The sequence below is a fragment of the Balaenoptera physalus genome (genome assembly GCF_965194825.1).
Source record: "Balaenoptera physalus genome assembly, chromosome: 10".
Lineage (NCBI taxonomy): Eukaryota > Metazoa > Chordata > Mammalia > Artiodactyla > Balaenopteridae > Balaenoptera > Balaenoptera physalus.
In genome coordinates this window covers 67,624,280-67,637,325 of record NC_138889.1, presented here as the reverse complement: position 1 = coordinate 67,637,325, position 13,046 = coordinate 67,624,280, and the positions used below count along the sequence as shown (strand labels likewise).

General features: G+C 38.0%; 1 protein-coding gene across 1 annotated transcript in view; it reads left to right on the top strand.

Annotated features, from left to right (window-relative positions):
• The window catches only part of SBF2 (SET binding factor 2), a 456,507-nt gene that overhangs the window by 323,595 nt on the left and 119,866 nt on the right, over window positions 1-13,046 (top strand). The window lies entirely within an intron of this gene.

Sequence of the window (13,046 nt, the reverse complement as noted above, 5' to 3'; positions counted from 1 at the left end):
GCCACCTGGACACTGGTGCTGGTAAGCGCCATTTTGGAATCTTCCCTCTAAATTATCAGCGTCAGGACCCAGCCCCACCATCAGCAGGCTGGCTGCCTTAAGAGCCCCTGAGCCTACAGCCACCCTGGAATGTAGCCCTGTCTACCAGGGGACCCAGGACCTGGCCCCACATACCAGTGTGCCAGCACTAGCCCTGGGACCCCCAGGGCCCTGCAGTCACAGAGCCTGGGACCCAGCTCCACCCACCAGTGGGCCAGCACTAGCTCTGAGACACCTTGGACCCCTCAGGCAGCTGCCCCAGGATCTAGCCTCTGAGACCAAAAGGGAGTGGCATGATATACTTAAAGTGATGAAAGGGAAAAACCTACAACCAAGAATATTCTACCCAGCAAGGCTTTCATTCAGGTTTGATGGAGAGATCAAAAGTTTTACAAACAAAAGCTAAAAGAGTTTGACACCACCAAACTAGCTTTACAAGAAATATTAAAGGGACTTCTTCTAATTGAAAAAGAAGAGACCACAATGAGTAACATGAAAATTACAAAAGGAAAAATCTAATAGGTAAAGGCAAATATACAGTAAAGGTAGTAAATCAACCACGTGTAAAACTAGTAGGAAGGTTAAAAGGCAAAAGTAGTAAAAATCATCTATCCGTGATAAGTAGTTAGGGGATACACAAAACAAAAAAATGTAAAATATGTTGTCAAAAACAGTAAATGCAGGGGGAGGTGAGTAAAAATGCAGGGTTGTAACAGTGTGTTTATGGGGGAGTAGGGGAAGAAGTAGGTGACGAAGATTAAGAGGTACAAACTTCCAGGTGCAAAATAAATGGCACAGTTTGAAATGTATAGTGTGGGGAATATAGTCAGTAACTGTGTAACAATATCTTTGGTGACATAGCGTAACTAGACTTATCATTATCATGGTGATCAGTTTGAAATGTATAGAAGTATCAAATCACTATGTTGTATAACAGGAACTAACAGTATTGTAGGCCAATTATACTTCAAAAACAAACAAACTCAGAGAAAAACAGATCGGATTTGTGTTACAAGAGGTGGAGGGTCAGAGGAGGGGGAATTGGATGAAGGCAGTCAAAAGGTATGAAATTCCAGTTATAAGTACTAGGAATGTAATGTATACTATGATAAATATAATTGACACTGCTGTATGTTATATTTGAAAGTTGTTAAGAAAGTAAATCCTGAATTCTTGTCACAAGAAAGAAGAACTTTTTTTCTATTTCTTTATTTTAATATCTGTATGAGATGATGGATGTTCACTAAACTTATTGTTATAATCACTTCATGATGTATGTAAATCAAATCATTATACTCTATACCTTAAACTTACACAGTGCTGTACGTCAATTGTATCTCAATAAAACTGGAAGAAAAATTAATTTTTTTTAAAGAATGAAATGACTATATAAAAGTAAAGTTAAATTATATGAATAAATATACAATTTGTGACTTGGAAAATAGGAAGCACAGACACCAAAATGTTACATTGGTTGTTTAAAGGTTGCAGGATTTATGACAAGATATTTTTCTTTTTTTTTTTTCACTTACCTGCCTTTCCTAGATCTTTTATAAAGAAATGAAAGTTTGTGAGTTTTTTTAAAGGAAAGTAGTTTTTAAAAAAGAGAAAATATGTGTTTAATCTTAACAAATGGTATAGAGGTTAAATTAAATGTCTAAACATAATCCATTTGGTTGGCAAGTAAGAGGTCACAGGTGGTGACCTTTGCCAGTGAAAGTGGGAGTGGGGGGTTGAGAAGGCCAAAGCCAATCCAGAGGGGGTTGATTTTCTGACCAGTGTCTAGTTTTATGTTGTCTTTAAGAAATAAGTTCAGAATTTGCAAACATTGTTTTCTTAGGATTCCCAGAAATGCTTTCATATTACTATCCTGACCTTAGGTAACACTTTACATTTTACTGAGTGTCTTTCTTATCAGTGCACCAGAAAAAAATGTATTTAACCATAGGATTGATAATTCCTTGCCTATTTATATTTAAGGATGGTGAGATGTGGGTAATTGCATCTCACTTTTCACATATTTCATTCATTGTGTGGAACCTGATTTTGACTTTCAAAAAGATTTTCATAAACAATGCTGCCAATGAGTCTTACAATTTAAAAGTTTTCTGCCAATGTCCATTTTTAACTCTTCACAATGGCATTCCAGAATATTATTGAAAATGAGAGCTAGTTAAGGTTTTTTTCTGATCTTATGTTATCCTTGCTTTTACAACATAAATCATGAAGAAAATTGTCTCTAGTTATTTGCGGTAATTGGTTATATAAGTATTTGATTATTTTATCTTTTGCTAATATTATAAAAGCAGCATAATGATAACCTATGGATTTTTTTATATTTATTTATTTCATTTATTTTTTTGGCTGCGTTGGGTCTTAGTTGTGGCACGCAGGGTCTTTGTTGAGGTGTGCAGGATCTTTTGTTGCAGCATGGGCTTCTCTCTAGTTGTAGCGCATGGGCTCCAGAGCGCATGGGCTCTGTAGTTTGCGGCACGTGGGCTCTCTCATTGAGACACGCGAGCTTAATTGCCCTGAGGTATGTGGGATCCCAGTTCTGAGACCAAGGATCGAACCCGCGTCCCCTGCATTGGAAGGTGGGTTCTTTACCACTGGACCACCAGGGAAGTCCTTAACCTATAGATTTAAAATGTTAAAAAGAGATGTTTGTTTTTGTTCATAACCTCACTTATATACATGAAGGCTTTTCTAATGTAGAAGGCTTTTCTGTGGGTTTTATTTATTTATTAGTCCTTCTAAATGTGACAGATTAGCCATTCTAAATGTGGCAGATTTATAATTCACTTTCTTTTTTGTCACAGGAATTTAAATTACGGTCTTTTTGAGGGGGAGGGGAATATAGGAAAGCAAACAAAAAATATGTTATAGTAGCTACCTTGAAACTATGTAAACTATATAAATTATTAATGTTATCTCTTCATGGTTAAATCCACTGGCTTTTCCTTGCTTTGAAGATAGAGGAAGCAGTTTATCAATTAGAATTTCTTTCTGAAGCACTCTCTTTCCTTAGCTTCCATGATGCAACATTTTCTATATATCCTCGTACCTTTCTGGCCATTCCTTCTCCATCTTTGAAAGCTCATCCTTCTCCACTTGGCCTTTAATTTTTAAAGCCTTATATTATTTATTTATTTATTTTTGGTCTCATTCTATACTCACTTCAAGGATGGTCTCTTTCACACCCACAACTTAAACTACCATCTACATGTTGATGACTCGTAAGTTTATTTTTCTACCCCAGACCTTTTCTCTGAGCTCTACACCTTTATATCCAACTGGATACCCGGTATCTCATTTTCATGTGTCAAAGATGCTCAGCTTTAATGGTTACAGACTGAAGTCATGATCATGCATTTCCTCTACCCCTCAGCCCTCAAACCTGATTCCCTTCCATTGTCCCTAATCTTGGCAAATGGCACGACCATTGATCCAGTTACATGAACTAAAACCTGAGTCATCCTTGACACCTTCTTCTCCTTCATCTGTAACACCAAGTTATACTGATATTTACCCCCATAAAAACCTTTTAACTCGATCCACTTATCTCCTACCTCCACCTGTAATACCCCAATCAAAGCTACCATCATCCCACTTAGATTGTTATAATACCCATCTAAGCATTCTTCCCACATCCACTTTTGTTCCTGCCCAAATGCATTCATTGTCCCATAGCCAATAGTGAGCTTTTCAAACTACAGATCTCTCTTAGCCTGGGTTCCCCAGAAAACAGTGTGTGCTACTACTTTATTAGGAAGTTGTTTCAGGTTGGAAACAGATCCTGAGGCAGTGTTTAGTGCAAAGGATGTTTGTTAGGGAGTGGTCTTTGGATCAACACCTGCGGGAAGGAGGGAAAATAAATAGAATTGGGCAAAAGGAGAAGTCAGGCAATATTGTGGGCTCAAGGATAGCCTCAGCCTAACCCACACAAAGTTCTGGAGCTGAAGTTGTCCCACGTTAAGTCAAAATGGCTGGGTATGGACCTACACTTTAATCAGTCATTGAATATTTGCTGCTTCAGGAAGGGCTGTTGACAGCACTGCCAGTCATGGAGGCAACAAGTCCTCCCTTGAAGGGGTGTTTGGATAAGGCATTCTCATGTTGATCCCTTGTGCTGCTCGCCTCCACTTCTTCATAGGTATTCAGGAGCAGTTCTTCCAGAATTCTAGTGTGCCTTTCTTGCTGGGGGAAACTTAGAAGAGGGTAAGTGGGAAAAACGTTTGCCCCTGCAGATGTAGCTGATCGTAGGATTGCAAATGATGCTAACTTCCCTTCTTATGACCCAGACCCTCATCCTGGAGGGGTCTTAGTCTCTGGTCACTTTGTGTTTCTCATCCCAGGGTTGCTGCACTTGTTCATTTTCCATCAGAATTTGGCAAGGAAGTACCAAGAGGTACCCAAGGACTTAACTGGGTGCCAAACATACTCCTCCTTGTTCCCATTATGTGACATTAGCCCTACCTCCCTGGCATTCAGGTTCAGTTATTTCTGCCAAAATGATCACTCCTCCAAATGTAAAATAGCTAGTGGGAAGCAACCACACAGCACAAGGAGATCAGCTCGGTGCTTTGTGACCACCGAGAGGGGTGGGATAGGGAGGGTGGGAGGGAGGGAGACGCAAGAGGGAGGGGATATGGGGATATATGTATATGTATAGCTGATTCACTTTGTTATACAGCAGAAACTTACACACCATTGTAAAGGAACTATACTCCAATAAAGATGTTAAAAAAAAAAATGATGGTTCCTCTTGTCTGCCAATTTCTGGGCATTAGGTGTATAATGTGCCTTGGTGACAGCTGTAGTTTATAGATTAATGAGATTCTTGTTTTGTCCCCTGGTAGAAATGTTTCTCCTTCGGGGACTGGAATCTATAACCTTGCACAACTCAAAGTTACAGCAATGGAAAGTGCAAATTCTCTAAGTGGGTCACTGATTGTGATAGTAAGCAGGGCTTTTAAATTCCTGGATCTGCTACAGAGCCCTTTCTTCTTCTGGGCCCCACTCAGAGCTGGCAGCTTTTTGTGTCACCTGGTATGAGCCTGTACAGTAATCCCAGATATGGAATATGCTTCCTTTATAGCCCAAAGAGGCCTACCAGAATTTTTGCTTCCTTCCTCATGATGGGAGATACAAGATGCAACAAATTGTCCTTTACTTTGAATGAGATGTCCCAGCAGGCCAGAATCTTTATAAGGTTTATCTCCCATCTTCTGGAGTGCATGTCTCACCAAGGTTTCCAACATGGTAGCCACTTCTTGCTCATCCAGCCTGATTAGCATGATGTCATCAGTGTAGTAGATCAGCATAATATTCTATATGATGTTCAAATGGTCCAAATTTCTTCCAACTGAATTTGGATGGGAGGGGCTTTATTAGTTAACATATACCTGAGGCAAAAATTGTAAATGCTTCCCATTGTCCATTTCATGTAAATGCAGACTGTTTCAGATCCTCCTCTCTGACAGAGATAGAAAAGAACTTATTCACCACATCAGTGATTGCATGCAACATACCCACGACCGTGATAATCTGCTGTAGCAAAGACAAAACATCTTTATTATAAAACTGCCATTGTAGCTACCGCGTGATTGCATTTGCTGTAGTCGGCTTTTATCCTCCAGATCTGTCTGGTTTCTACAGACACAAGACTGAAGTATTAAATAGAGATATGACAGAGACCATCACTCCTGCATCCTTTAGATCATTAAGAGTAGAACTAATTTTCACTATCACCACCAGTAAATCCATATAAAATAGGAGCTAAAATTTCATACCAAATAGTGGGGGAATGGTTTGTTTGATAGATTATATTTAAAAGAAGAAATATAAAATTTTAACAGATATTTAGGTTATAATTTTTACCATGTGCTGATATTTTTAGAACCAAAGTATGAATCTCACTTTTGTCTGGGGAAGGGAAATGTATTTAAAATAATTTTCCTAATGAAATTGCATCATGACTTACTTTATGTTTGGCTTTTACAGCACTGTCCCAAAGATGATCATTTTACAAAAATATTTAAAGCCTTCATTATTTTTCTTAAGGGACTCCCTTTAATCCTCTGACATCAAATCATTTTCTTTTAAAACACTTAACATAAAATCATCCAAACTGGTGATCTTTTTTTCACTTGATCTAATTTTGTTAGATTTTCCTTTGTCAGTATGATTTGATAAAAGCAGTTCTTTGACATTGCTATAGTAGACTTTATGAAATCCTACATGTTTACAATGGTGTGTTTGATGTGGTAAATAGAGATAGAAGCCAATGTTAATTAAGAATGTGTGTTTCAGCAGTGACTGATGATGATGATGATGATGATGATGATGTGGTGGTGATGTGTTCTTTTTGCCTTGATTCTCTGGATCAAAATTTTGTTTGGGAGATTCATCCATGATTTTGGATATAATTATAATTCATTTATTTTCGCTTTCATGTAGTATTGTTTTGTGAGTATACCACATTTTATTCATTGTACCAAATATCTTTTTTCATTTGTCCTATTTGACACTCACTGGACTCTTGGCATATGAAGACAAAATTCTTTTTATTGTTTCTTTTACTTTCTTCTACCTACTTTGTCCTCTCTTTCCAGCACTCCTATTAGGCATATTTTAGAAGCTTTGACATGATCCTCTGTATTTCTTAATTTTTTAAGAAATTATGAAGATAGAGATGAAATAAAAGGATACCATGAGGGAAAAAAATTAACTTCCAGCCCTTCCTTTGCATTTGAATTTTAGCCGCCACATTTTAAGTTTTCAATTGCTTTTTCACAGATGTAGTATAGTTTCAGCCTCTTTTGAGGAAATTATTTATAATTAGTGGAAAATTTCTTCTTTTGCCTGAATTATATGTTTCCACAGATGCCATCTTTAGTTTCACTTGCATTTGAGAGGCAACAGGGCATAGAGCTTTAAAGCACAAACATTGGAGTGAGACTACCTGGGTTTGAGTTCTGGCTCTGTCATTTGTGCCCATGTAATCTCAGGCAATTATTTAACCTCTGAGAAACTCAGTTCCTTCATCAACAAAATGGATATAATTATAGTATCTACCTCCTAGAGATGCTGTGGAAATTAAATGAAATAATTTCTGTAAATTCATACTGAAAATATGTTTGATACTTAGTAAGCACTCAATAAATGTTAGCTATTATTACTATATGCCAGGTGCAGTGTACTAGTTTCCAGACATAAAATTGAAGCGGACCTGTGCCATTCACTCAAAAACTTAAAGCAAAGTTTGGTATTATTTGTCAAGTCTAGCATTCATCTTCTGTCTCAATGGGAGTAATGGTACATATTAAATAACCATAGTGTTCAAAATTGTGATATATCCTCGATGGTTATATTCGTAGATTTAGCATTAAAATGTAACCTGAGGCCGAAACAACAGTGAGTCCTACTGCTTATTTTGTACTTAGCACCGTACTTAGAAAGGGTGGGAAAACACGAGGGCATGCATATGGAGGTGCCAAGGAGGAAGAATGTAAATGATAAAGCAAGGCATGGGGCTTCCCTGGTGGTGCAGTGGTTGAGAATCCGCCTGCCAGTGCAGGGGACACGGGTTCGAGCCCTGGTCTGGGAAGATCCCACATGCCGCGGAGCAACTAGGCCCGTGAGCCACAACTACCGAGCCTGCGTGTCTGGAGCCTGTGCTTCTCAACAAGAGAGGCCGCGATAGTGAGAAGCCGCGATGAAGAGTGGCCCCCGCTTGCCGCAACTAGAGAAAGCCCCCGCACAGAAACGAAGACCCAACACAGCCAAAAATAAATAAATAAATAAATTTAAAAAAAAAAAAAGCAAGGCATGGGTGCTATTCTAGGGGTATTAGATGTGGTAGGAGGTAATTATGATGTGGAATAGAAGATGATAAAGCAGACTGACTAGACCTGCGGCTTATAGCAGGAGGGCCATATGGTCGGGTAAGTGTGGAGATGGGTCCACACCACGGAGGGTTTACAAGTTTGGCAGAAGAGTTTGGTCATTATCCTGTAATAGTCAGAACATAGCTGACATTTTTGAGCAGGAGACTAACATGATATACAGAGGTATTTGGGGCTTTGGTAGTTTTAATTTTTGTCCCTGTGTAGAAGATACAAATGTTCTCAGTGTTTTGGACAATTCAAAAAAATTTTTTTCTGAGCTATATCAAGTCTAAACTCAAGAAAAGTCAGTTTTGTAAGACATTCTGCCTTTCAGTCTTATTTTTTTTCTTTAATGTTTACCTATATCGTTTTTGAGAGGTTCCAAAGTTTTACAAAAATGGGAATGCTGGTCATGACAGTCCAAAGGTATGCAAATCAAAATATGAAGTAATTGAGGGTAATGAGAAATTAAGATTGCAGGGCTCACTCTTCAGTTGTAGGAGGAAAATTAAAGGTAAACTACATAGCGAAGTTCAGAATAAAACATGTATAGGCATTCAAGTCCTTGCAGGCTTGTAAATTGCCTGGTATGTCTGTAACTACTTTGCTATTACGTGGCCAAAACACGGGGGACTTCAGGACGTGTGTTTATGGACTGATTCCCCAACAGATAACTGCACTATTCCGGAATGCTATTGCTATGTCAATAGTTGTACTTATTGTTTCAAAATTTTTTCCATTTTTCAATCTAATTAACTTAGAATATCTCTAACGTGACTTGCAAAGAATTTTATATTTATATTTTGCAATCAGCATTTGACTGGCGCTCAGGTTTGAGACATGCACTACGATGTGTAAACATTTTGTAAGATAATAAATAGCCCCTAAATGTTTTATGATTGCCTGTTCCCTGCTAATTGGTCATGGATTGAAATTCCCCATTGTTTAATTTTTTTTTTAATTTGTGGGAAATTTTTATAAATGAGTGTGTGGGACTTCATATCACAGCTGTTGTCATTTAAAGTTTGGACAGCATCATTACAAATGAAGCCCTGCTGTGAAATCAAAGTCAAAAGGCATCTTGGCATCCCAGCCATTTCCTTAGGAGAAGATTACAGCTCAAGTCTGTTGAACTTTATTGCCTTGGGCCTCATGACAGTCTTCAGAAACATGCAAGGCATTTCTGTTAAAGAAACTCAGATGTGCTAGGACACAGGGGATGACATTCTTGTGCATAGCAGTGTCCTAAGCAAGAGGGTGAGGAATAAGTCAGGAAGAAAGAGATGATTCACACTTTTTGCTGTATTCTGGGATTATTTTATACAATCCATGGAGATGACAGAGAATAGGAAAAAGGTGTGGTGTTTTCCTACATGGCCTATATACTTTTTCCAGTTTTACTGAGGTATAATTGGCAAATAAAGCTGTAATATATTTAAAGTGTACAGCGTGATGACTTAATATACCATACATTGTGAAAGGATTCCCACAATCAAATTAACACATCCATCACTTCACAGATTTCCCTTTTGGGGGAGGGGTGAGAATACTTAAGTTCCACTTTCTTAGCAAATTTTAATTATATGATACAGTATTATCAACTATAGTCACTATGTTATATATTAGATTCTCAGACCTTATTCATCTTATATGTACTCTTTTACCAACATCTTCCCATTTCTTCTTACAATAGTTGTCTTTTAAACAGAGTATTTGGTCTATTTCTGCTATTATATTTCTATTTATTCCTACTATCTTATTTTGTTCTTTTTTGATTGTTTCCTTTTTCTGAGTTTCTTTTCCTCTTTCTTGCTTTCCTTTGGGTTATTTTTCTTTCAGTCAATTTTTTCCCCCCACTAGTTTAGAAGTTGTAACCCATTCTGTTCCTTTGGCAGTAATACAGAGAAATTTAAATGTTTACTTAATTTATCAAAATCCAGCTCCAGTCCATCACCTTACAATGTCTGTGCTACCGTGGTTGTATATTTTAGTTGTATCTTATTTTTCTTTGATACTGAAAGACATTATTTTTGTGTTTTATATAGTCAGTGTATGCTTAATTTACTCACATATTCATTAGTTCCCTTGCTGAATTATCATTTTATATCTCAGACTTTCCATCTGGTGTTTCAGGTGGCCCTAGGGGGTCCCTACCATAATGTAGTTCTCCTAATGGACTTCCTACCTTTAGCGAGTGCTGGGTTTTGTCTCCTATCTTTTGAGTGCTTTGAGCTGTTCAAAACTAATACTCAAATTTACTTTGCTCACCAACTGTTCTTGAGGTAAAATTGCACTTTAGTGCTGTATCTCTCCAGGTTCCCACATAACTTATATTTTGGCCTGAGTGTTTCTTACTTCCTTGCCAGTTCATTGCCTTGCATTAAAGATTTTTAAGTATATTATCTAGCATTTTTAGTTCTTTACAGTAAAAATGCCTGTCAGTATATGACCATAAGTCAAGAAATAAAAGCTCATAACTAAGTTTTTAAATGATCTTTTGGTTGGCGTGCTCTCAGAAGATTTTTTATGATATTAAATCATTTTTTCAAAATATATTTTTCTGTACTTCCCTGGTGGCACAGTGGTTAAGAATCCGCCTGCCAATGAAGGGATCACGGGTTCGATCCCTGGTCCGGGAAGATCCCACATGCCGCAGAGCAACTAAGCCCATGCGCCACAACTACTGAGCCCGCGTGCCACAGCTACTGAAGCCCGCACACCTAGAGCCTGTGCTCCGCAACAAGAGAAGCCACCACAGTGAGAAGCCCACGCACCGCAACTAAGAGTAGCCCCCGCTCGCCTCAACCAGAGAAAGCCCGCACACAGCAACGAAGACCCAACACAGCCATAAATAAATAAATAAATATTTTTTAAAAAATAATAATAATAAAATAGCAATTGCCCTCAATTTAAATATATATATATTTTTCAATTGCTTTCTAAAAAAAATGTTCTTAGTCAAATTAGGTTGGAAATGCTGCCACCAAATTCCTTTCATCCAGTCACAGTATAAAGCCCTGAGAAGTCCTACAGTTTTTTAAAACAAAAACATTGCACTTAATTTTGTTTACCCAGCATTTCCCCAATTTCCCCCCAAGTAACAGCTATCAGTACTCCATAAAACTAGTGTTTGCACAACAGTCTGAGGACACTCTCCCCGCTTTTCCTATAGAAGCCTCTTAGGTAGGCCTGAGTCTCCATTGTAGAATCAAGCTTCTCTCTCCTAATAAGTTATATTTGCTGAAATATTCCGGGATCCTGCTGGTTAATATAAGTTCTGTTTATTTGCTTTTTATGGAAATGAGATGTTTCCCCCTTAGAAATGGGGACCACATTGATTAGCAGCCATATCACAGAGACCTTGTTCTACCAGTGACCTTTCTTTTTTAACTCTCTCTCCCTTGGATTTTCCTCCTTGGTGTACTTGGGTCCCTTCTAATTCTTATAGAATCAAAGGATTACATAGAATCTTAGTATTCATCTGGTTCAGCCCTACCAAGATTCATTCAGCTACCCATTTGGATGTCATAACTCCTCAAACAGCTTCCTTCCCTTTACAACTTTGAGCATTTACACTCAGGGCCTTTTTTACTCTACTCACTTATACCCTCATCATGTCACCAGTGACCTCTTTGATTCACAAGTTTCTTGGCTTTTTCTCAATCTTCATTTTACTGAATTTCTCTGAAGATTTCAACACTATTGGTCGTTTCTTCTTCTCTTGACAACTATAGTACTGCTTTCTCCTGCTTCTCTTTCCCATCTTGATTTTCCTTTATTCCTTCTCTATAAATATCTTTCCCAGGTTTCTGTCCTTAGCTTCTTCTCCTCATTTCTCTCTCTTCTTGAATTTATTCCTTTATTCATTCACTTATTCATTTATCCGATAAATGTTTGTGTGGTGAATTAATTAGAACTATTATTTTTAGAACAGTATAGGAAGTTTGAGCCTATCTTTTAGTTATTTAAATTGGGTCAGAGAATGTCACGTATATGAGAATGATTCTTTATTACAGAGATTTGTCTTGTAACCCAGTATTGTTTCAGTGTTTTCTGGAGTTGGACATTCAGTGTATTCTACAGCTGTGTTCATAGTTAAAAATGCATGAAATTCTATTAAGAACTCTTTTAGCAGATCATAATACCAAATGTACTCATGCTAAGCAAGACTAGCATTAGAAGAGATGCCCACCTTTGGGCCATGACTTCTGAAAGAAAGTTTCCTCCTTTTTTTCCTCAGGGCAGTACTACACCCTCAGCCCTGCCAAGCCGTAGTAGTATTTTGAAATAGACCAAGGTTGTCAATGGTGTATTTTCTCTTTGCTTCTGACTCTTTCTCCTTTTTCTAGGGGCCTTGTCCCTGGCACCAGTGCCCTTTTGCAGCTTTAAGCCTCCAACTGCTCTGCTGTTGAGGCCTGTTCTGCCTCCCTCGCATTCCAAAATCAGTGCTGGCAGCTCAAAAAACTCATATCCGCCACCTCAAGAATATGAGGAGAGCAATCAAGTACAAAAGGCGGTGTTTAGAGGAAAAAGCACCAGGTTGATAGGTAGATAAATCTAAATTCCAGTGCTGGCTGACATCTAGGCGTCTTTTTCTCATCTGAAAAGGAGAGGAATTGCATTGGAATAATTGATACTAAGGTCTCAGCTCTGTGAGTTTAAAATCAATTCATACAAACATATGAACGGCTGATAGCTGATGAATTTGCATTTTGATGGCAATAGTTATATTGTCTAAGGTTGGGGCTGAAATTACTGTACCTGATCTCTCTAAGGGTATTACCCTTGAGCATTGTTCCAGGCCATGGCCCCCCTATGCTGTTCAAGTCACTGTTGTTTTAGGTATATATCCAGAAGTAGAATTACTGTTACAGGGTAATTCTACTTTTCAATTTTTGAGGAATTGCCGTACTGTTTTCCTAGCAGCTGCACCATTTTACATTCCCACTGAGATTTTCTGACTGTCCCATTCCCCAACAACATTTCACCCAAGGGGTTTTGGCATCAGTGGTATTTCTTGCCTGATCAATAACAGAATTTTACATATAAACCCTTCATGTGTAAGACTAAGAAAAAATATATTATTTCAATTATAACATACATCCCAGTCTCAGAGAA